Source organism: Daucus carota, chromosome 1 (assembly GCF_001625215.2).
Source record: "Daucus carota subsp. sativus chromosome 1, DH1 v3.0, whole genome shotgun sequence".
NCBI classification, from domain to species: domain Eukaryota; kingdom Viridiplantae; phylum Streptophyta; class Magnoliopsida; order Apiales; family Apiaceae; genus Daucus; species Daucus carota.
Genome location: NC_030381.2, coordinates 3,146,775 through 3,171,837, shown reverse-complemented (window position 1 = coordinate 3,171,837; position 25,063 = coordinate 3,146,775). Strand labels below are relative to the sequence as shown.

The window sequence follows — 25,063 nt, the reverse complement described above, 5'->3', positions numbered from 1 at the left end:
TTATTTCATATAAAAAATATAAATAATTATTATGTGAAAATTTATAAAAATATGCTATAAACCTTGATATAAGAGGATAAAAATTCCTTGTTATTGATTTAATAATGATATTTTGTTTGGAAAAATACTATGTACCTCAAAATTCGTCCTCAATTTTAATTTTCCCAAACCACATGACGGATTTTAACTGGGTGATTTATATACCTATTTATTATTATATAAGTAATCAATCACACATTATCCAATAAATTTGAGAAAAAATATAGGAACAAATTTTGGACACTTAACGCTAAGCTAACAATGACATATTTGTTCTCAATTCTCATTATTTTATCCTAGCCTTTCTACTCTATCTACCGACACATTGTATAAAGGGAGTTGGTCCCTGACATATGTATGCGAGGAAGCCTTAACCAACACACTGGTTTATGACCGTTCGATGAATATTCAAGAGTCATGATAGCATTTTTTAAGCACGGAACAAGTTATGTCCGGCGTTTTTTAATCATGGACATGGTCATTTTTCCTGTCCAACAGTTAAAGAGTGTTGAGGGTCTTTTTTCTTGCGCCGGACATATCAAATTTTTGTGATAATCCTCATCGCTAGATCCAACGGCCAAGAAGCTGTGGTCCTGAATTATGTATAGCATGTACCTAGACCCTTTATAAAATAACTCACGAAAAAGTCCATTACTCATAAGAAAGCCGATGACTTATGTATGACATGTACCTGGACCTTTTATAAAATAACTCACGGAAAAGTCCAATACTCATAAGAAAGCCCAGGCCTTTTAGTTAACCCAATTTATTTTTAGGTATAAAATCACTCGTCGTGTAGGTTAAGGCGGCGGCTTTTCAGTTAGATTAGGGCATCGCCGCAACGATCTATGATAATCGTGTGTGTATGTATCTATTTGAGTGTAAAGTGCTGAATCGTTTCGTGATGCTATCTGTTTCGAAGTCCAAAAACAGGTATATATGTTGTGTTTTGAAGCCCTAGATTTCTCAATTCTGATTGTTTAATAGTTAATTTATCTAATTTGAAATACACTAATTATCAGATTTCTTCTTGCAGTAAACAATGAAGAAGATGCTCCAGAAAAACAAAACAATGATCTGCCTGATTGGGTAACATTCTGATACTTGTAATGAAAGGCTTGTTTAATGGACTAGCTAAATGCCATTTAATTGTGGTCTGTTTTGAACATATATGTGACAATTGGTAGTGGTCGGCTTTATGCTGATGATAGATCGTGTCCTTGATCGGATTTTTTTGTGGTCTGTTTTAAACATATACGTGGTCAGATTTATTGATGGGTTTTGAATGCTGGTAACTAACCCTATGATATATTGTGCCCTTGGTTGTGTTGGTTAGCTGTATCGGAATATTTTGTCATAACATAAGTGGGTAATTTGTGTTAATTTCGAGCGCCCTTGTTCTTGTACTATAATATGGAAGGTAATTGAAAAACTAAACTAATTTTTATTCTCTATCTATGAAAATACTTACTCTTATTGGAGAGATGATAAAGGGAAGCCATAATCTCGAAATTGAACGATTAATGGTCATTAAGAATCCAGATATTGTTGATAAGATTTTATTGTATCTTGTTGGATTACATTTATGGCCTGTTTGGGAAATTGGATTTCATTTGAAATTTTGAATTTGATCAAATAATTTGTTTGGGAATGTGGATTTGGTTTACATTTGAAATCCAGACATTCAAAAATTTGTATAAATTTGAGTGTTTGAAATGACAACTTAAATCTTGTCATTTGAAATGAAATGCATGTCTCCAAACGGCCTCCTATTTAAATTATAACATCGAGGGAAGATCCATTTGAATCAGCGCTATCGTGCAATTGGGATCAATTATATATGTATGTTGTTCATTTACTTTTATAAGTTTCCATATGAACTTTATTTGTTGTGATATCTAAGAGCACATATATTAATATTTAAGAACTCTCATATCTGTCAATTTTTTAGTTAATGCATAGAATATGTAATTCGTGAAATATTGAAATTCATTATGTCAGGTTGGCAAGGGAAAACAGTAGTTCTACCAAACCCGCCTCAAAGTGGACAACGAGAAATGCCAACATTTTCGTTGCGGAATTCCCACTTTGCTTGATATTTGTAAGACAACAAAAATTATTTGTTACATGTACAAACTTCATACGGTATATGCAAAATCGTGATATTCAATCTCTATCTCTCTAACAAGCTTTATATGTCCAATGTACTCTTTGTGTCCAGTGGTCATGCAGCTGATATGAGGCAAATGAACCCAAAGGCTGGCAACCCATTTAATGAAATTGCACCAATTAAATGGGAGATAATTTGTGACCACTGCGAGGGATTCCTTGTGACTCGGCCAACTGTGTGCGAGAGAACATCAGAAGAGCACACAATTGCTGAAGGTAGATCTACTTCTTACTTAATTCATTAACATATAAATGATTTCCCTTATCTATAATTATGAATTGACCCAAATATATTAGTTTAACCTGTAGTTCTTGGGTCTTTTTTCCCATACCTGTATATCATTTTATTTCTAAAAAGACATGATAAGATTGTTGATAGGAATTAATCATCATATTGGTTTTTGTTGTCCACCATTGATTAAATATTAAAAATTTGAGAATTTAACTTTAAAGGTGTTTTCTCTTAGCTTTTAATGTGAAAACACTTGCAATACCACTTGTACAAAAGATAACCAAGAAGGTCATATGAAAATTAAACTGGCTTCTACAAAGAGAAAGATGAAACGAATGAAGCATCACATCGTGGAACTTTTGAAATCGCAAGAACCGAGTTAAAAGTGATAACCTTCTTCCATGCAGTTCTGCATATGTATTCTTTACAATATTGTCTTATACTTATTCCCATATATGTAAAATCAGGGCTCAAAAGACTTAAAATCGATGATGTTCAGCACGTGCAAGTTACTTAAAGTAGTTTTTATATTTGTCTATTTATTTATTGAGCTAAACGATGTATATAATACGTGTTTGTTAACCCAAGATCGAGTCTGTACTTTGGAATGATTTTTCTTAGTTTACCAATTTTCTACCGATTTTGTAGGATTTGCTTAGGTGCCAAAGTTAAGGTTTTCGTGAAGTTATTGGTGGAAGAACAGAGAACATATTATTGATTAATGTACAAGAAATTTATAAAATGAAAATTTTATTATCATATCCTTCCGGTATCGGTCTGAAACTGCGAATTGATAAATATATTAATTTAGAAAAATTAGGGAATTAATATAAAAATATTAAATTTTGGTATGTCTGTAGAAGTATCAAACATTTTTATCCGCACCACTCAATTGGCGAGAACAATCTACTACTATATATAATAAGCCAACCACGGGAAAAATATACCTAAATAGTACTTGTGAAATGACAAGCATACCCCAGTTATTTTTTAATTACATTTCTGCTAAGACCTATTAAAGGAGTTTAACGCTTCCACTTTTGTCTGAAAGAAACCGATACACACCGATGATGTTCTTTTCATCCTCGTCCCAATACACGGTCCCAATTATGCGATCACAGGCTGGGCATCTTCGTTGTGCTGTAGGGTAATTTATAGCAAAAAACGTAGGAATTATATGCGAAGAACATTTGAGGTGTTGTTTGACAGGGATAGAAGAAGTGTATTAGTGGTGGGAAGGGTTTTATGTGTTTTTTTACGGTAATGTTATCAGCTTATGTTAATTGTCATTGTGGAAATGTGATATATACTTGTTATTTTGTGTATTCTGTTTACTGTATCCTGTTCCTAGCCATAATTTTTTGGTCGTTAATTAGTTGTTTGAAGTCTATAATTTTGCTCTTATTTTAGTTATTTGGAATGGTGCATGCTGGAGATTCTAACTTGTTGGCATGTCTGACATTGGACATTGCATTGGGTGTCGGCCTTCCTAGAGGAAATATTGTTGAGGTAAGAGACTTTATGTGCACACAAATATCTTGTTCTATATGCTCTCTCCGTCTCATTTTAACTGCTTTAGACTTTTTTACATGTATTTTAAGGTGTTAAGAAAATCACATCTAAACATAATAATTCTTTATAAAATACATATAAATTAAACGTTTAGAATCTAAACTATTATTTGGTATAAGAATTGAATTTTTTTTTATTCAGTGTAGATATTATTTTTTTGCATCTCAATATACGTGTTAAAAAGTCAAACATCGGTTAAAATGTAACCGGGACAGAGGAAGTATTAAACTCTCTGTCGTACTATATTGTATATTGTATAGTTTGGTTGAAAGTTATTAGTTTTGATATATCTTTGCTTCTTTTTAAAGGTAGGTTTTCGTACACACTTTGAGGTATTGTAAAACAAACTCAGTACAATCTTTTTTCACGTGAAGATTATCTCTTGTTTAATATCCGGGATACGTATGGCTCAGAGATGGTGAAGGTATGCTTGTTATATAGTTATAATGTACTTGAAAATCTATTAAGTTTTCTAGTATTCAATTCACTGGTTTTCAAATTTTTTCTTGCAGTAAACAATGAAGATGATGCTCCAAAAAGATGGAAAACAGTTATCTAAGGCTGGCTAATCTGCTACTTATCTGCTATTAAGAAGCTACTGCTTGTCTACTTGGTTATTTCGTTGAAGATAAAACAACGCGACATATCGGGAACTTTTGAAATTGCAAGAACTAAGTTAAAAGCTGGCAACGTAGATGATTTTTTCCAAGTAGTTTAACCTACCAATGTATTCCTTACCATATTGTCTTATTCTTATTTCTATGTAACATCAATGCTCAAAAGACTTAAAATCTAAGTTACTCAAGTAGTTTTTATATTTGTCTGTTTATTTATTTACCTATATAATGTATATAATACGTTTGTGTGATGACAGAGGATCGATTCAGCACTTTGTAAAAAAGATTCATTGTTTACATGCTACTCACTTGACGTATATGTAATTAATATTACTTTTAAAATTTTATAATAAAGAATGTCAAATTTTACAAATGTAAAAGAATATATTAGTATGAAGAATATATTACTTTAAAATTTTATAATAAAGAATATATATTAGTTATTTTATAGATATATTAGGCTCATTAAATTATATAAAGGTTATATAATAAAAGTGAAATATGTGATAATAAATTAAATAAATAAAATAGAAAAAAAAAAGATTTAGGTTATAATTTTTGTAAGTGTATTTTTAATTTACAGTTAACCTGAAGTGATAAGAAATCCTGAAGACTTAGCCGTGGGTATAAGTTAGAACTATTCCTAAATTATAGGTAGTGAATTAGTAGTGCATAAGGATGTACGCGAAGATTTATTGATATTAGTATGAGCTTCCAGTTTCCTATGCAAGTCAATATGAGAACTTTATATCTTCCAAAGTTAATTATGACGGTTATAAAAAGATGAATGATCTCATTTTGATGGTGATACAAAGATAATGAGGTTTAAAGTTTAAACTGTGTCCCAAAAAGGGGGGGTTGAAAAACACGATTTTTTATAATTTAGAAATATATAAAAGAGTCTCACCCTAATTTAGAAAACTTACAAACATGTTCAAGCTTTTCGACCATATGCCTCAAATATATCTCATTTTCGTTTCGGTTTTTGCATTTTTAGCCCCATATCAAATACATATTTTGCCGGAAAGGGTTGGTTCAACTAGGTTAAAAGCGAAGACTTGTATCCTTGGTCACGGGTTGGACTCGACTTCGAGTGAGCAGAATTTGTGATTATGCCTATTGGAACATAAATAATATATTACGCGATGAAGTAAATTTAGAACTATCTTTTTCAAAATATCAAAAATAAAATCTACCTATCTACATTACTTTTTTTTTATAAAAATCACCATTTTCAATTTCGGATATTGAAGGAAAGTTTCAAAACCTCATTTTTCTATATATCAAAAATAAAAACTAACTAACTTAATAAATATCAAATCAGAATTTGAAATTTCTTTTCGATTATTTTGATATCGAAAAAAAAACTTACTTTTTTTCCTCCAATTTTCTGAAATTTTTGGATGAAAAATATCAAAAATAAAAACTACTTTTTTAGTTTCGGGTATATTAGAAGCAAATTTTAGAACTATCATTTTCAGTATATCAAAAATAAAATCTACCTACCTTTTTCTGTATCAAAATTATTGGAAGAAAGTTTCGAATTATATTTTTAATTTTGAAAATATCAAAAATAAAAATTACCTTTTTTGAGTTTCGGATATATTGGAGGAAAATTTCAAAACTAATTTTTTCAATATATCAAAAATAAAAACTGCCTACATTAATAAATATCAAATTAGAATTTAAAAATTCATTTAAAATATTTTGATATAGGAAAAGACTTACTTTTTTTTCCGAGACTATGATCATATTTTTTTTGAAAAAATGTATATCAAAAACTTTGATATGAAATTTAGTGAAAAGTGATTCAAACTACAAAATATCCATATTTTCGATTATTATATTTTGATATAAATTGCATGCTAAATAATTAATATTATTATACAAAATAAAATTTAGCAGACATATATTTAATATTTAAAAATAAATTATATCTTTTTCAAACCTTATACCTATAATTGATGGATTTTATTTATTTTTGTTTAATATTTTTTTATAATATGATACATATTTTAATATTAAATTTAAATTTATTATTTTTTTTATAAATGGATTTATTATCATATATTTTAAAATAAATTTGCTTAAATATCAAAACTTTCAACATTTTTAAAAATTTTAAACTACGGAGAACTTGATCCATGATTTAGTGAAGAAAATCAGTATATATCGCCACCGAGCTTTTCACCATCATCTAATCTGATTCAAAATAAAAACTGTCAAACGTGTTTATGAACAATCACAATAACAGTCCATCACTTAAAAAAAGCCCATTCCGATTATTCAGATTAAACTCTAGCCCATCACTTAAAAAAAGCCCATTCAGATTATTCATAAGAAACCCTAGCCCATATGTTTTAGGTATAAAATCACCTGTAAACTCCTCGTGCAGGTTAAGGCGGCGGCTTCCCAATTAGACTAGGGCACGCCGAGTGTATTCTTAATTCAGTGCTGAATCGCTGGATCGATGTTTCAAAATCGTTATGTTATTCTTTTCGACGCCCAAAAACAGGTATATGTATCGTGTTTTTAAGCCTTAGATTTCTCAATTCCGATTGTTTTATAGCTAATTTATCTGATTAGAAACTCGCTAATTATCGCTTTTTTTGTTGCAGTAAACAATGAAGAAGATGCTCCAGAAAAACAAAACTTTGTTCTATTGCTGCCTCAGTGGGTAAAATTCTGATCTGCAATGAAAGGCTTGTTTAATTGACTAGCTAAATCTCATTTAATTGTAGTCTCTTTTGAACATATATGCGATAACTGGTAGATCGTGCCCTTGATTGTGTTGGTTAGCTGTATCGGAATATTTTATGATTGACCGTGCCCTTGATTGTGTTGGTTGGCTGTATCGGAATATTTTGTCACTGGATAAGGGTAATTTGTGATTAGTTTTGAACGACCTGTGGTAATTGTGGTCTGTTTTGAACATATCGTGATTGTGTTGGTAAACTGTATCGGAATATTTTGTGTTTGTTTTGAGCACCCTTTTTCTTGTAGTATAGTGTAGAAGTTAATTAGAAAAGTAAACTACTTTCTGATTTCTGTATGTCTATGGAAATACTTTAGCTTTCTATTGTTATAAGAGATCATTGCTTGTTGGACAGAGAGGATAAAGGGAAACCACACAGTCTCGAAATTTAACAATGGATGGGCATTAAGAATTCAGATTTTGTTTATACTATTGTGTTATATCTTGTTGAATCACATTTATTTAATTCAAAACACTGTTAGAGGATGCATCTAAGCGGCACTATCTTGCAATTTGTGATAAATTATGTATGTAGCCTGTGCATTTACGTTTATAGGTTTCTGTATGAACTTTATTTATAGTGATATCTGAAAGGATATAAATTAGTTTGAAGTAGTCTCATAATTGTTAATTTTTTTAATTAATGCGTAGAATATGTAATTCATGAAATGTTGAAATTTATTATGTCAGGTCGGCAAGGAATAAAATTAATTATACCAAAATTGGCACCAAGTGGACAAAGAGAAATGCCAACATTTCTCGAGATGGTATTCCTCACCCATCGCTTGATTTTTGTATAACAACAAAATTGATTTTTATATGTACACTTCCTACAATATATGCAAAATTATGAAATTTCCGTCCTTATTTGTCTAAGATATATTATATGTCCACTGTGCCCTGTGTCCAGTGTTTGTGTTTATGCAGCTGATGAGGTAAAAGAACCTAGAGGCTGGCACCACCTCTAGGCATTTCCGACCTTGTTCCAAAGCACAATCCATCTTCCCTCAGCGAGCTCTATGTAGGTGGCTAGAATTTTGTGCTAAGCTCCTAGCCGACCCTGCCATAAAGCAAACTCAATACAATCTTATTCACGTAAAGATTGTTTTGTTTAATAATATCCGGGAGACGGATGGCTCATAAATGGTGAAGGTATGCTTATAGTTAAGTTATAATGTGCTTGAAATTTATTAAATTTTCTAGTATGAAAGTCATTGATTTTCACATTCTTCTTTGCAGTAAACAAAGAAGATGATTTGCAGTAAACAATGAAGATGATGCTCCAAAATGATGAAAAACAATTTTCTAAGGCCCGCTAAAATGATGAAAAACAATTTTCTAAGGCCCGCTATTCCTATGTAAGATCAGGGCTCAAAAGACTTAAAATAGATGATGTTCAAGTAACCGTTAAGTTACTTGAAGTATTTCTAGTATTTGTCTGTTTATTTATTGACCTGTATAATGTATATAATAAGCTTGTGTGTGTTAAAACAGGATTCTGCATTTTGGAACAGTGGTTCATAATTTACCAATTTTCTTCCGGGTTATATTACATTTGTTTAGGTGCCGAAGTTGGATGTTTTTGTGATCTTAGTGATGGAAGAACATAAAACATTTTATTGTTAGATGAATGTACAAGCAAGTGATGATTAGTTAAATATATTAATTTTAAGAAAATAAAAAATATAGATGAAAATCTTAACGATGCTTGTTCAAAATATATAATTCATAATATAGAATATCTTAACGATGTTTGTAATAATATGTATGATTGAATGTAATAACGATGAGAAAGCTAGAATGCGACATATGAATTTGTCACGAAACAAATTGATTAGAGTTTAAACAAACAAAATCAAATTGATTAGAGTTTAAACAAGAACAATTTCCTTTTTCGTCTAAAATCAATGTCAATAACTATATATATATATATATATATATATAGAGGGTTACTCCAGTGAGAACTTCTTAAAATGAGAACCGTGAGAACTTCCTTAATTTATCATATTTTGACTAATCTAAACATCAAACTAGTGGGTACCCAATATAAAAAGTGTATATAAAACTAGTCTCTCCCTAACTAGTCAAAAAAAAAATTCAAAAAAAAAGGTCCACTGCCATGTCATCAGTGATTTTTTTTTTATTTTTTTTTTTTTTCGGCTAGCTAGGTGGAGACCTTAATTATATACATTTTTTGTGAAGGTGCCCCTAGCGGGGCCCTTCAAATGAATGAGATATTGATAAATTAGAAAAGTTCTCACGGTTCTCATTTTAAGAAAGTTCTCATTTGAGCAAGTGCCTATATATATATATATATATATATATATATATATATATATATATATATATTTATATTTATATATATATATATATGTTTATAATTTTGTAAGAATTTCCTTATTTATATTTTAAATTTTTATAAAATATAATTTCATGACTCATTTTGTCATTTTCCTATTTTAGTTGAAATTAAAATTTTAATTATATCTAGAAATTTTTCCATCAAATTATTTATGAAATTATATTTTATAAAAATTAAAAATACATACAGAATTATCTCTCAAAAATAATAAATTAACTAAAATTTGGAGAATAATAAACAATATTAATATTATTCGTTTTGGACCTTTATATTATTCCCGATTAATTTATGCGCGTGATTAAGTCGGTTTTAGATTTATTTATGACCGGACTAAATCGGTTTCAGATTATTTTATGCCTGCACTGGGTACATCAACCACATGACTTGTTCTAAGTACTCCCTCCGTCCCAGGGACACGGAGATCTGGAAAAAAGGTAAAAAATGAGTAAAGTTATGTGAAAAGTGAGTATAGTGATGAGACCCATTTATATTTAATTATAGATTTGAGATAGTGAAGAAAAGTAGTGGGTGTAATAGTGTTTATATTATTATAGAATGAAGACGGTGGAAGAAAGTAGTTGGTGTAATGATGTTTTATATTATAAAAGTTTACTACTTTTGGAATGTATACAATTGGTGGGACGTCCAAAAAGGAAACTGTATACAATTCATTGGGACGGAGGGAGTACATGACAGTCAATTAACTTGTCATCTCCGAACCCTAATCCCCAAATCAAACAACACATATCCATGGCGTTATTCAACAACGCTCTCCGGCAAGCCTTTATGCCAAAGCACGAGTACGACAATCTGCGCGAGCAAGACAAAGCGCTGATCCAATTACAACGCCCCGTCTTGATTTCTCTTTTGTTGTGTATCGTGATTGTGATCGTAACTTCACTTGTTACCCCTATGGTTGAAGTTTGATGAATGGGAAGATATATCTGTTTTTAAGGTCTGCCAGGCGCTGCAATCAAATTATTTACAATGACAGGAAATCAACTGATCGGAGTGGCAACATATCACCTGGTTACATATTGTTCAATTGCATCTTTAAAAATCTTTATTAGTCTGATTAGCAAATAACTGGCTTTTGTATGTATAATCAGGTACTGTTGTAGATATGACCATCTGCCATCCCACTGAGTTTGACTTCTATTTGTGTAGCCATGATGGTATACACGTAATCATCTTAATACAAGACTGCATGGATTTTGTACAGGCAGCAGTAATAAATGCTGTATCGTGTGGCAACACACTAGAGATACAAATGTACATATTTTTTTTGTCACAAAATACTTTCTCGTATAACGAATTGTATCAGAATACAAAATCCGCCGCAAGGAGTTCTTTTCGTTCAAGAAAGTTTAATATCTAACCCTCGGACATGCAGAGATGACCGAAGACACTTAGACAATAAAACTTTAATGTTCGATAAGAAAACACCATAAGAGGTCCCGCCATTCTATCTTCCGCTCGCGTACCCTGAAAAAATAAAATACAAATGAAAACATAATAAGTTCATACATACAACAAAAATAATAAAACTATCTAAAAGGTAGAGAAAAAGCGTTAGCAAACTCATAAATAAAAATATGAATATAATATAACTTTTAAAGAATAAGGAAAGTAAAAACAAAAGTTTATGTAAAACAAATCATTAAAAAATCTACACCAAAGAGATAATTAGATCTCTTTGGTTATATACATAATAAAATATAAATCCTATCAAAAAATAACTGATAATTATGTCAATAAATATTTAAAATATAGATAAGAAAATATAATTAAAATCTGAAAGCATAGTTAAGATATATCTAATCAAATACAAAACAAAATCTTGATAAACAAATTTATCACGATTTTAGCTAATCACAACATAAATTTGGTATACACCAATAAACTATTAATGGTGCAGTAATACCTCATTAAGGCACAATAAAGCCATCTTTTATGATAATAATGGAATTCAAGTACAATAATCGGCAATAAAGATTCTATCAATTAATCTTTTAATAAAACACAACAATTCAAATTAAAGAAAGGTCAAAATCCAAAAATGAACAAATTTAAAAGAGTCAACTAGTCATTCAAAAATAACCAAAATTAAATTCTACAATTACTACCATTAAAACCTAACCATATCCAAAATTACAAAGCTAAAACTAATATCACGCAATAAAAATAGTCAATCAGAATAATCTAATATTACAACGCGCACTAATTAAGTCACCACTACACCACTTCCATCGCCACCATCCAAGAATCGCACACAATCATCAAGAGCACTAGTGAAAACTAAGAGACGAACGTGAACATGAAGAACCAGAACACATAAAATGTAACTGACTAGTTAAGTTGATAGTCTTCCACTATGAGATTATGTATGGGTTTCTTTGCCTAATAATTGGATTATTGCTTCATAGTTCGTATTGTTTCTTTCACAAATTTGATTATTTTACTTTAGCATGCTGGATATTTATGCTGTCCTTGTTACTCTGCATACTGTAATGTAAATGTTCATGTTTTGCTCTGTCAATTTAGTGTGGTATAAGTCTTTACAGATCATTAAGACTGTTTGTTCCGCATTCTATAGTAAGGTATTCATTATCGAACTGATACCCGACTTCCCAAATATTGAACTCTCAGGTGTCAGAGATACCATCATATCTCAGTAAATCAGTGTTTGTCGAGCACAAATTGTTCTTGCCGATGATTAGTTGCCCAAAAATACTGTAAGACATACTGTAAAAAGAATTCAAGAGGCCGATAACAACAGCGGAGATAATAAAGGCCGTGATTCCCAGTTGCAAGGTCTGCATTTTTTCTGTCTTCGAGTCTTTGGAATGTTGCTGTCATGGAATGCCCGAGGGAAATATAACTTCGGAATCAAGAAGTTTCGAAAGGTAGCTTGGCAAATCAGCCCAACCAAAGCTGCTCAGAAGTACAACTTAGATACAAGTTGTTTTTTCAAATATGTGCGAGTCCTTGTATTGATATCTATCAGGCTAACGAGTGATGCCACTATGGATATGATCTTCTAGTGAAATTTGTATATACATTCATTTATGCACGTATGTATATTAATGTGTTAACTGTACCAATTGTTAGTATTGGTGTCCTAGAGACAATACTATTGTGTTCTATCGTAGACATTTATGGATTATGTTATATTGATTATTGAATAAATATTTATTATGTCTTTATTTACTGCGTAATAAATTGAAAGCATAATAAATGTCCTTGGAATATTATATGTAATTCTATATCTCTAAGTACGTGACTTAGAAATGAGATTATGAGAATAATATCAATATTCCTAAATGTCCCTAGTCGAGTATTATTGTTAAGGGACAATAATGATGCATTAAGACTAGTATGTTTGTTGACTGATGATCACATCTCATTGATCATAGGTATAGTGATGCTAAAGTCAAGAACATAAGTGCATGTATCGACACATGGCACTGGAATGACCCACCGTGAGATTTTACATGTTAATAAGTGTCATTGGAAATTCTCACTGTGATAATGATGTAATGATCCTCTGACTTGATATCATTATATTTCTATATGAGAATTAATATACTTTGGTTGCACTAAAAGTTACCTTTGACCGGGTGATGATGAAATGTACATTGGGTATATTATGAATCGTATGAGAAATATGAATGATCTAGAAAGGATTTAACCCTCCTATTTTAGGAGTGATATTATTGGCCTCTTGATTGAGTGAGACTATAAAATGCATGGCCGTGCTCAAATATTGATTTGTTTAATAGTCTACTCATTGATCAAGGAAATTCGGATTAGATGATGAAGAGGATGACACAATACATGCCTTGAGTCTGATCTATAATATAAGGTTAAAGGGATTATATTACATTGTACATTATTCACAAAAGGTTTAATTGAATCACCAATTATTATTATTACTTGGGTAGCAATGATGTATTACTAGATGCCGCTCATTGTTTATAATTTTATTATTGGATATTAAAATTATTGCCAACGTAATAATAACCTAAAGGGTCACACACTTTGAACGTTTAAAGGAGTTTTAATTTAAATTCTGAATTTAAATTAAATGATTAAGTTCGAAATAAATTATTTAATTGAGTCGGTCTTAATTGAGTAATTAGAATTTCGAATTTAATATTAAAACCGAAATCGGATTAGGTTTGGAGAAGCCCAAATCCGATTAGGGTTTGGCCCATCTATCTCTCTCTTCCCTATAAATACATAATGATGTATTGATTTAGGGTCAAGTGATATAAAATTCGTTTTACAAAACCCTAGCAGCTCTACATCAGAGAGAGGCTAGAGAGGGAGAGAGAGGCTGCATTCGGCTAGTACCGGCTCCGGTGATCTTTGGCGATCAGACGTTCGTGTGGACTGCTTAGAGACGCGATCCTTAGATCGAGGGCTGCGTGGTGATTGCTTGTTCCGGACCTCCATCTTTCGCTAACGTAAAACTTCAACAAGGTATTACTTCGTATCTCCATGATCAGCCATACTTTATAGATGGATCCTCGGGTTAGGGTTTCGGAATTTTTGATTTTACGTCGATTATCCGCTGCGTTTGTTGCCCCGAAACCCAACACCAAATATTTATCATTTAATATTTTTATTCACGGCAATGTTGGTTTTAACCGATATTAAGAAAATGAAAGGTTTTTTAAATTGTCAAAAATGACCTTAATTTATTATGATTTTGGTGTTGTGATTTAATCAACAAAACTGTTAATCTAAGTAAATCTCATCAAATAATGTTGTAAAATTTTGTATTTGGCAATATCAAACTTTTCAAAAAAGAAAAGAACAAAGATATTTTAGCTAATTTGCTTGTTTACATATATCCATAAATTTTGTGGTATAGTACTGTTATTTCATTGAGTGATCAAAAATGGGATAATAAAATTTTTATATTAATAATTAATATCTTATTAGAATCGCATATAAACTAATATAGTGAATCCCATCTAAACCAAATCTGATTAGAATCACATGAAAACTAATATCAAATATAAGAGCATCTCCAACCATTAAAAGCTTTTGGCTAAAAGATGAGTTGGCATACTTAAAATAAAAAAATTTAGTCAACGGCTCGAAAAACTCAACTCCAACCATGCTAAGCTGTTGTCTATAAATTTAGCCAACCTCTTATGGATAGCTAAATTTGTCGAACAGGTCTGTAAGAAAATCTGTAGGAAGATTGCACATCATTTATTACCATATTGAACTGATATATTCTATTTTAACAATCTAAAATATTAATAACATACTATTTTTAAATTATAACCAACCAATATAGCAAATACCACTGAATGAAAATGTCTTAGAGCATCTCCAACGGCGTTGGCTATAATGGTTGGCTAAATTGGACCAATAAGACATTATGTAAAATTTGCTGAACCTGTAAGACATTTTGCTTCAATGGTAATGGCTATATTGATTGGCTATAATTTAAAAATAGTATGTTATTAATATTTTAAATTGTTAAAATATAATATATCAGTTTAATATGGTAATAAATGATGTATAATCTTCTTACAGATTTTCTTACAGACCTGTAGAGGTTCGACAAATTTAGCCATCCATAGGAGGTTGGCTAAATTTATAGACAACAGGTGAGCATGGTTGGAGTTGAGTTTTGGAGCTGTTGGCTAAATTTTTTTATTTTAAGTATGCCAACTCATTTTTTAGCCAAGGGTTTTAGATGGTTGGAGATGCTCTTACAGGTTTAGCAAATTTTACATAATGTCTTACAGGTCCCATTTAGCCAGCGATTATAACCAACGTCGTTGGAGATGCTCTAATATAATCAAATTTGATTAGAATTCGAAAATCGATTTGATTTTGATAAAAAAAAATATGTGAATCGGAAAGTTAACCCAAATAAAATCGAAATACTAGATTTTTGATAATCCATAATCAATTATATCCAAATAAATATTTACCTGAATTAGATTATGGTTCGAAGTACATGATATTCGGGTATTTTCTATTTAAAATTTATAATTGAATACGTAAATTTTTTCTATGTTATTTTTTAACATGATTTGATATTATTCAACCTACTACCAAAATCATCTTAACTATCTTCACTGGCTTGGATCAATCTTATGATATATAATAAATTTGTAAATAATTTTTGTAAATTATTAAGACTAGTTAAAATGCGTATAATTTAACTATAATTTATGGATATTGACTCATGTGATATTTTTTTTATTTTTTATTTTATATATTTTTTAACGTAGGAACCCCGCTCCCTTCGGGACTCGAACCTATGAGTGTGTGACCAAGAGAATACATGTCCCCTCTTTAACCAGCTGAACTAACCCTTGCGGGTACTCATGTGATATTTCTGTTTGTGATGAGGTGTTTAACTGCGTTTACTATTTTTCGACAAAAAATATTCACGACTCTTTTTATTTCATAAAAAGTATAAAAAATATATATAATTATTATGTGCAAATTTATAAAAATATGCTATAAACCTTGATATGAAGAGGATAAAAATTCCTTGTTATTGATTTAATAATGATATTTTGTTTGGAAAAATACTATGTACCTCAAAATTCGTCCTCAATTTTATTTTTCCCAAACCACATGACGGATTTTAACTGGGTGATTTATATACATATTTATTATTATATAAGTAATCAATCGCACATTATCCAATAGATTTGAGAAAAAATATAGGAATAAATTTTGGACACTTAACGCTAAGCTAACAATGACATATTTGTTCTCAATTCTCATTATTTTATCCTAGCCTTTCTACTCTATCTACCGACACATTGTATAAAGGGAGTTGGTCCCTGACATATGTATGCGAGGAAGCCTTAACCAACACACTGGTTTATGACCGTTCGATGAATATTCAAGAGTCATGATAGCATTTTTTAAGCACGGAACAAGTTATGTCCGGCGTTTTTTAATCATGGACATGGTCATTTTTCCTGTCCAACAGTTAAAAAGCGTTGAGGGTCTTTCTTCTTGCGCCAGACATATCAAATTTTTGTTATAATTCTCATCGCTAGATCCAATGGCCAAGAAGCTGTGGTCCTGAATTATGTATATTGTATAGCATGTACCTGGACCCTTTATAAAATAACTCACGAAAAAGTCCATTACTCATAAGAAAGCCCATGAGTTATGTATGACATGTACTTGGACCTTTTATAAAATAACTCACGGAAAAATCCAATACTCGTAAGAAAGCCCAGGCCTTTTAGTTAACCCAATTTATTTTTAGGTATAAAATCACTCGTCGTGTAGGTTAAGGCGGCGGCTTTTCAGTTAGATTAGGGCATCGCCGCAACGATCTATGATAATCGTGTGTGTATGTATCTATTTGAGTGTAAAGTGCTGAATCGTTTCGTGATGCTATCTGTTTCGAAGTTTAAAAACAGGTATATATGTTGTGTTTTTAAGCCCTAGATTTCTCAATTCTGATTGTTTAATAGTTAATTTATCTAATTTGAAATACACTAATTATCAGATTTCTTCTTGCAGTAAACAATGAAGAAGATGCTCCAGAAAAACAAAACAATGATCTGCCTGATTGGGTAACATTCTGATACTTGTAATGAAAGGCTTGTTTAATGGACTAGCTAAATGCCATTTAATTGTGGTCTGTTTTGAACATATATGTGACAATTGGTAGTGGTCGGCTTTATGCTGATGATAGATCGTGTCCTTGATCGGAATTTTTTGTGGTCTGTTTTGAACATATACGTGGTTAGATTTATTGATGGGTTTTGAATGCTGGTAACTAACCCTATGATATATTGTGCCCTTGGTTGTGTTGGTTAGCTGTATCAGAATATTTTGTCATAACATAAGTGGGTGATTTGTGTTAGTTTTGAGCGCCCTTTTTCTTGTACTATAATATGGAAGGTAATTGAAAAACTAAACCACATTTCGATCTCTATCTATGAAAATACTTTCTCTTATTGGAGAGATGATAAAGGGAAGCCATAATCTCGAAATTGAACGATTAATGGTCATTAAGAATCCAGATATTGTTGATAAGATTTTATTGTATCTTGTTGGATTACATTTATGGCCTGTTTGGAAAATTGGATTTCATTTGAAATTTTGGATTTGATCAAATAATCTGATTGGGAATGTGGATTTGGATTTCATTTGAAATCCAGACATTCAAATATTTGTATAAATTTGAGTGTTTGAAATGACAACTTAAATCTTGTCATTTGAAATGAAATGCATGTCTCCAAATGGCCTCTTATTTAAATTAAAACATCGAGGGAGGATCCATTTGAATCAGCGCTATCGTGCAATTGGGATCAATTATATATGTATGTTGTGCATTTACTTTTATAAGTTTCCATATGAACTTTATTTGTTGTGATATCTAAGAGCACATATATTAATATTTAAGTACTCTCATATCTGTCAATTTTTTAATTAATGCATAGAATATGTAATTCGTGAAATATTGAAATTCATTATGTGACTTATGTCAGGTTGGCAAGGGAAAACAGTAGTTCTACCAAATCCGCCTCAAAGTGGACAACGAGAAATGCCAACATATTCGTTGCGGAATTCCCACTTTGCTTGATATTTGTAAGACTAACAAAAATTATTTGTTACATGTACAAACTTCATACAGTATATGCAAAATCATGACATTCAATCTTTATCTCTCTAACAAGCTTTATATGTCCAATGTACTCTTTGTGTCCAGTGGTCATGCAGCTGATATGAGGCAAAAGAACCCAAAGGCTGGCAACCCATTTAATGAAATTGCACCTATTAAATGGGAGATAATTTGTGACCACTGCGAGGGATTCCTTGTGACTCGGCCAACTGTGTGCGAGAGAACATCAGAAGAGCACACAATTGCTGAAGGTAGATCTACTTCTTACTTAATTCATTAACATATAAATAATTTCCCTATAATTATGCATTGACCCAAATATATTAGTTTAACATGTAGTTCTTGCGTCTTTTTTCCCATACCTGTATATCATTTTATTTCTAAAAAGACATGATAAGATTGTTGTTAGGAATTAATCATCATATTGGTTTTTGTTGTCCATCATTGATTAAATATTAAAAATTTGAGAATTTAACTTTAAAGGTGTTTTCTCTTAGCTTTTAATCTGAAAACACTTGCAATACCACTTGTACAAAAGATAACCAAGAAGGTAATATGAAAATTAAACTGGCTTCTACAAAGAGAAAGATAAAAGGAACGAAGCAGCACATCGTGGAACTTTTGAAATCGCAAGAACCGAGTTAAAAGTGATAACCTTCTTCCATGCAGTTCTGCATATGTATTCTTTACAATATTGTCTTATACTTATTCCCATGTAAAATCAGGGCTCAAAAGACTTAAAATCGATGATGTTCAGCACGTGCAAGTTACTTGAAGTAGTTTTTATATTTGTCTATTTATTTATTGAGCTAAACGATGTATAATAGGTGTTTGTTAACCCAAGATCGAGTCTGTACTTTGGAATGATTTTTCTTAGTTTACCAGTTGTCTACAGATTTCTGTAGGATTTGCTTAGGTGCCAAAGTTAATGTTTTCATGAAGTTATTGGTGGAAGAACAGAGAACATAGTATTGATTAATGTACAAGAAATTTATAAAATGAAAATTTTATTATCATATCCTTCCGGTATCGGTCTGAAACTGCGAATTGATAAATATATTAATTTAGAAAAATTAGGAATTAATATAAAAATATTAAATTTTGGTATGTATGTAGAAGAATCAAACATTTTTATCCGCACCACTGAATTGGCGAGAACAATCTACTTCTATATATAATAAGCCAACCACGGGAAAAATATGCCTAAATAATACTTGTGAAATGACAAGTATATCCCAGTTATTTTTTAATTACATTTCTGCTAAGACCTATTAAAGGAGCTTAACGCTTCCACTTTTGTCTGAAAGAAACTGATACACACCGATGATGTTCTTTTCATCCTCGTCCCAATACACGGTGTAGGAATTATATGCGAAGAACATTTGAGGTGTTGTTTGACAGGGATAGAAGTAGAAGTATATTAGAGTTGGAAGGGTTTTATGTGTTTTTTTACGGTAATGTAATCAGCTTATGTTAATTGTTATTGTGGAAATGTGATATATATTTGTTATTTTGTGTATTCTGTTTACTGTGTTTTGTTCCTAGCCATAATTTTTTGGTCGTTAATTAGTTGTTGAAGTATATAATTTTGCTCTTATTTTAGTTATTTGGAATGGTGCATTTTGGAGATTCTAACTTGTTGGCAAGTAATTTGTTATTATGACTTATAGTGCAAGGGATGATTTAGTTAAAAGTACTCCAATGATAAAGTTGCAACTATATCCGTGCTTGTGCCAGTTTATCTGAAGTAGTCTGATATGTACGGAATTGGATTCACTGTATATGATTCACTTCCTATGAACTATCCCACACTCTTGGTGTAGAAGGCATCGGCATTGTTATTATTATTAGGAGTCGTAAACAGGGATTGCATTCATCATATATTATACCCTAAAATAGTGATATAATATGCGGTGCTTTACTTTCTGAGTTTCATAATCTTGTCAGGTAATATTTTTCTTTAAGAAGCACCGTGATTAGGAAAGAACGTAAGATGTCAAATATGCCTCAGGTTCTTATGGGAAACACCTACAGACTACAGTTCTTGGATTAATCAACTTGATAGGATGTTATACAATTCAAGAAGAAGATGGATGTCTAAAAATAAATTAGCTCATAAGTCAAACAATGTGGAAATGAGGAATGTTACAATATTTTTCATGGACCATAATCAAAACTAATCTAATGTCCATATTTGATGTAAATATTTTGTTACAGGCGAAAGCATTGGAAGCAGCTATGAATGACATTAATAACTCATTTGGAAAAGGAGCTGTAACAAGATTAGGCAATGCTGGTGGATCTCTTGTGTATGTGTTCAAATACTATTAATGTAGACTTCTTCCAATTCTATTTGCATTTAATAAACGCTGTTCGAAATTTCGAATGTTCTGTCTGCAATGTGAACTTTTCCTTATCTTTCTTTAAATCACTTCGATAGAAATGAACAAGCACACACTCTCAGTTTTCATTACTTACAAATTGCCCTGTTCTCCAATTTGGTCTACTGCAGTGACTCTTTTCCAAGTGGTTGTCTGACATTGGACATTGCATTGGGTGTCGGCCTTCCTAGAGGAAATATTGTTGAGGTAAGAGACTTTATGTGCACACAAATATCTTGTTCTATATGCTCTCTCCATCTCATTTTAACTGCTTTTGACTTTTTTACATGTATTTTAAGGTGTTAAGAAAATCACATCTAAACATAATAATTCTTTATAAAATTCATATCAATTAAACGTTTAGAATCTAAACTATTATTTGGTATAAGAATTGAATTTTTTTATTCAGTGTAGATATTATTTTTTTGCATCTCAATATACGTGTTAAAAAGTCAAAGTCGGTTAAAATGTAACCGGGACAGAGGGAGTATTAAACTTTCTGTCGTAGTATATTGTATAGTTTGGTTGAAAGTTATTAGTTTGTGATATATCTTTACTTCTTTTTAAAGGTATGTTTTCGTACACACTTTGAGGTATTGTAAAACAAACTCAGTACAATCTTTTTCACGTGAAGATTATCTTGTTTAATATCCAGGATACGTATGGCTCTGAGATGGTGAAGGTATGCTTGTTATATAGTTATAATGTACTTGAAAATCTATTAAGTTTTCTAGTATTCAATTCACTGGTTTTCAAATTTCTTCTTGCAGTAAACAATGAAGATGATGCTCCAAAAAGATGGAAAACAGTAACTAAGGCTGGCTAATCTGCTACTTATCTGCTATTAAGAAGCTGCTGCTTGTCTACTTGGTTATTTCGTTGAAGATAAAGCAACGCGACATATCGGGAACTTTTGAAATTGCAAGAACTAAGTTAAAAGCTGGCAATGTAGATGATTTTTTTCCAAGTAGTTGAACCTACCAATGTATTCCTTACCATATTGTCTTATTCTTATTTCTATGTAACATCAATGCTCAAAAGACTTAAAATCTAAGTTACTCAAGTAGTTTTTATATTTGTCTGTTTATTTATTTACCTATATAATGTATATAATACGTGTGATGACAGAGGATCGATTCAGCACTTTGTAAAAAAATTCATAGTTTACATGCTACTCACTTGACGTATATGTAATTAATATTATTTTTAAAATTTTATACTAAAGAATGTCAAATCTTATATCTATATAAAGCAAAATCGCGGGCGTCTTACGTGGCGCTCTTTACGCTCTTGAATCAAAATCCCTACTCTCTGCACTTTTGGCTATTTCTTTTATATTTTCTCTCAGCTTGCCTAGCGGTTATGTTCAGCCTGGGACTTGGACAGGCACTTCAGTTACCCGCTCCGTAACTGAGGTCTCTGTGCCTCCTCAGAGATTTACTTATAAATGGCCTTCTCTGGACAATCTTTTCACACCGGGGAAAGCCGATCGGCATGAATATGACGGATTCAGCTAGAGGGTCAAAGCGGGTATGTATGTTATTCTTGCTGATTTTCAGGGTTGATTTATGTTATATGATCATAGTCGTGGGCAGTTATCTCCTTCTGATTTATCCGGAGAGCATAGCAGCAGATTTTTATGTATGTGCAGTTCGTTGTCTTTATCAATTTCTATGTGTATTTGAATTGGTGTCTGTGTTTCATTAGGGTTTTGATGCTTAATTTATCGTGGATTTTGATTTTTTAATTGGTGATGATTAGGATAAAGTCTTAGATTTGACAGAGGCAAGGAAAGGCGAGGAAAATCCAGGCATCCAGCTGTATGCTCAAAAACAAACCTCCAGCGCAAGTGGAGACTGTTCTAAGTGACTGCTCCTCAGCAGCAGTTCACCAACCTAAGCGCAAGAGCCATCGTTACATTCCACAGGCGGTGATTATTTTTTTCAACTTACTTTAAGGGGACTTGTGTGTTCATGCCTTGCTAATAATAGTTGTCATTTGTTTCTTGTATTCACATATGAAATGTTTTTGCAGCTCAAGGTAATACGTAGTTGCAGCTTAGTCATTCCACATGCAATTTTATTTTACAAGCACTTGTGATTTATGATAGAAATCTTCTCATTTATTGTGTCATTTCTCGGACTTCAATCTTCTTTTCAGGGAGATCTTGTATGGGCAATCAGTTCAGACACGATTCATTCTCTCGTGGGACTCTCTGAACTTTTCTTTGTACTTCCGCTTATGAATTCAGGTAAGCTGAATTATTATTGCTTGATAGAATGAATTGATAAGCTTCTTTATCCTTGCTATATGCTATGGTAACTCTCTCCACATATGCACACAGCCACACACTTAACTAACTTCATATCAGACTCTTTGAGGCATTTAATTTTTGCATCAACTAGCTACTATTGCTCTACCTGATCTTTTTCTGCTTGAAGTTGTTGGTTTTCTATAAGTTAAAAACTGTTAACTGAGTATCGAGGTGAATAATGAACTTCCTCCTTCGGGTTATTCTGCATTAGGTATATCTGATCCTTTGCGAGTGCCCTTGCAATTTTTTCCGGCATAGTAGCATTGTCTATTTGTCTTTACTGCGACATATAGTAAGCTACTTGCCTGCTATATTATTTGGGCTTCATAGTTTGAGCTTGAAATGCTTGGAGGCACAAGTCACTTTCCCTAGAACAAGTCCTGTAAGTGGGCACAGTGTGAAACAGGAGTCAATGGAATTTTCACAAATTACTTCTAAATATTATCTTTATGTATAATAAAGGATAAAACACAAGTTAATTATTAGAATACAATCTAATAAAGAATATTCAACCATTAAATGTATTAATAGCTAGCAAATTTGCAAGTAAGATTTTGGTGAGAAATGGCTCAATTCACCACTATGGTGCCAGCAAGTAGAAAACCAGGTTATATTCGCACAACGTCCTTTATCTGAGGCCACCAAGTCTCTACCTCTTTATACTGCTTTTCCCAACTGATGTTTTTAAATAAGTTGTATAACTTTGTTGTTCATTCTATGACGATGTGCCTAAGTTTGTCTGCTTATATATTGTTAGTTCGTAATCGTAATAAATTGTGATTACACATAGAAATAGACTATTCTTGTAGAGATAAAGTTTAATGTTTTAAAGAATATCTTTTTATTTATAAGATTGTTTTCAGTTCTAGGCCTGTGAGCTTTCAAGGATGTTCTTGCATTGGCGTCACTCGACAGGGCCAACAATTGAGCTGTTGAGAAACAAAAAATAAAAGAGGCCTTCGAAGATGGTTTTAGGAGTTGCGTAAAGATTTTTATGGCCATTGATCCGAAATATATTGGGCAGACAAATTTGGCGAAGGGGTGGCCAAATGGATGAAAGAATTTTCTGTTATGGAGGCCGTTGTATTACTGAGAGAAATGCTCTGTGAAAGCGAGAGATAGAGCACACCTTTAAAATCCAAATACAAAAGATGATGTTTGCTCAGAGAAAACAGAGGATGTACTTCAACTACTTTAACTTAAAAATTTATGAAATGTTTTGGGACTTCTTTTAGTGTGAGCAGCCTTTGAGGCTTTGCAAATTGTAGGATAATGGTGGACAAAAATTGTCTTGTCTTGATTAAGATATTGTATAAGCTGCTATTTATTTGGTTCTCAACTTTTAGACAAATGTGTTATCTTTAATGTAAAAGTTTAAATTTGCAATTTTAAAGTTTTTTATTTTGTTTTCATTCCTTCTTTCACCAGCTTCACATACCTCGATCTTTGATAACCTTTTTTCTGGAGCCATTCAACATCAGCTTGGTAATCTTTTCAAATTACAGCAGCTTAATCTCGGCCACACTGGTATTCTACAAGGTGGCATATTTGGTTGGTTATTGAATTTATCTACTCTGGTACACCTCAGCTTGAATGGTATCAGTATTGCCAAAGCATATTTTCCATTGTTATTGCTGACATGAAAATGAAAGAATGAGAGTGTGATATTATACTTGGAAGAAAAGCAGAACAGATTCCTTTTCAGGAAACTTTCCCAACTTGCAAGCAGTTTGGGAACTTGTGATAAAAATGATAATATAACAACTAATATTGTTATTTAAGATTATAAACAAACAGCTTATTTGTTTTGATAATGTGCATGCTCTCGAAAAATGTTTTTACTTCACGCGGTCTTCACACCTAATTTTACAAATATAAAAGAATATAGGAGTCTTAGTATGAGCTCCCAGTTTCCCATGCAAGTCAATATGAGAACTTTATATCTTCCAAATTTAATTATGACGGTGATAAAAAGATGAATGATCTCATT

General features: G+C 31.6%; 3 long non-coding RNA genes across 8 annotated transcripts; all 3 read left to right on the top strand.

Moving 5' to 3' along the window:
* Positions 1–794: 794 nt before the first annotated feature.
* Positions 795–4,880, top strand: LOC108194717 (uncharacterized). 2 transcript variants are annotated; one of them, XR_010289023.1, is made up of 7 exons: positions 795–972; positions 1,076–1,128; positions 2,041–2,140; positions 2,261–2,424; positions 3,851–3,949; positions 4,325–4,436; positions 4,525–4,880. It is a non-coding gene; the product is annotated as an uncharacterized LOC108194717 (long non-coding RNA). The 2 variants fall into 2 exon arrangements; XR_001801435.2 differs by having other exon boundaries at positions 4,321–4,436.
* A 2,153-nt stretch (positions 4,881–7,033) lies between these two features.
* On the top strand, positions 7,034–8,835 carry LOC135151619 (uncharacterized). The gene is made up of 5 exons (XR_010290341.1): positions 7,034–7,144; positions 7,248–7,306; positions 8,075–8,151; positions 8,295–8,536; positions 8,624–8,835. It is a non-coding gene; the product is annotated as an uncharacterized LOC135151619 (long non-coding RNA).
* Positions 8,836–17,016: 8,181 nt separating this feature from the next.
* On the top strand, positions 17,017–24,482 carry LOC108204272 (uncharacterized). Of its 5 annotated transcripts, none has more exons than XR_010290277.1 (10): positions 17,017–17,167; positions 17,271–17,323; positions 18,245–18,344; positions 18,466–18,629; positions 20,596–20,687; positions 20,891–20,966; positions 21,329–21,441; positions 21,530–22,289; positions 22,521–23,010; positions 23,937–24,482. It is a non-coding gene; the product is annotated as an uncharacterized LOC108204272 (long non-coding RNA). The 5 variants fall into 5 exon arrangements; XR_010290276.1 differs by having other exon boundaries at positions 21,530–22,400; XR_010290278.1 differs by having other exon boundaries at positions 21,415–21,441; positions 21,530–23,010.
* The last annotated feature ends 581 nt before the right edge of the window (positions 24,483–25,063 follow it).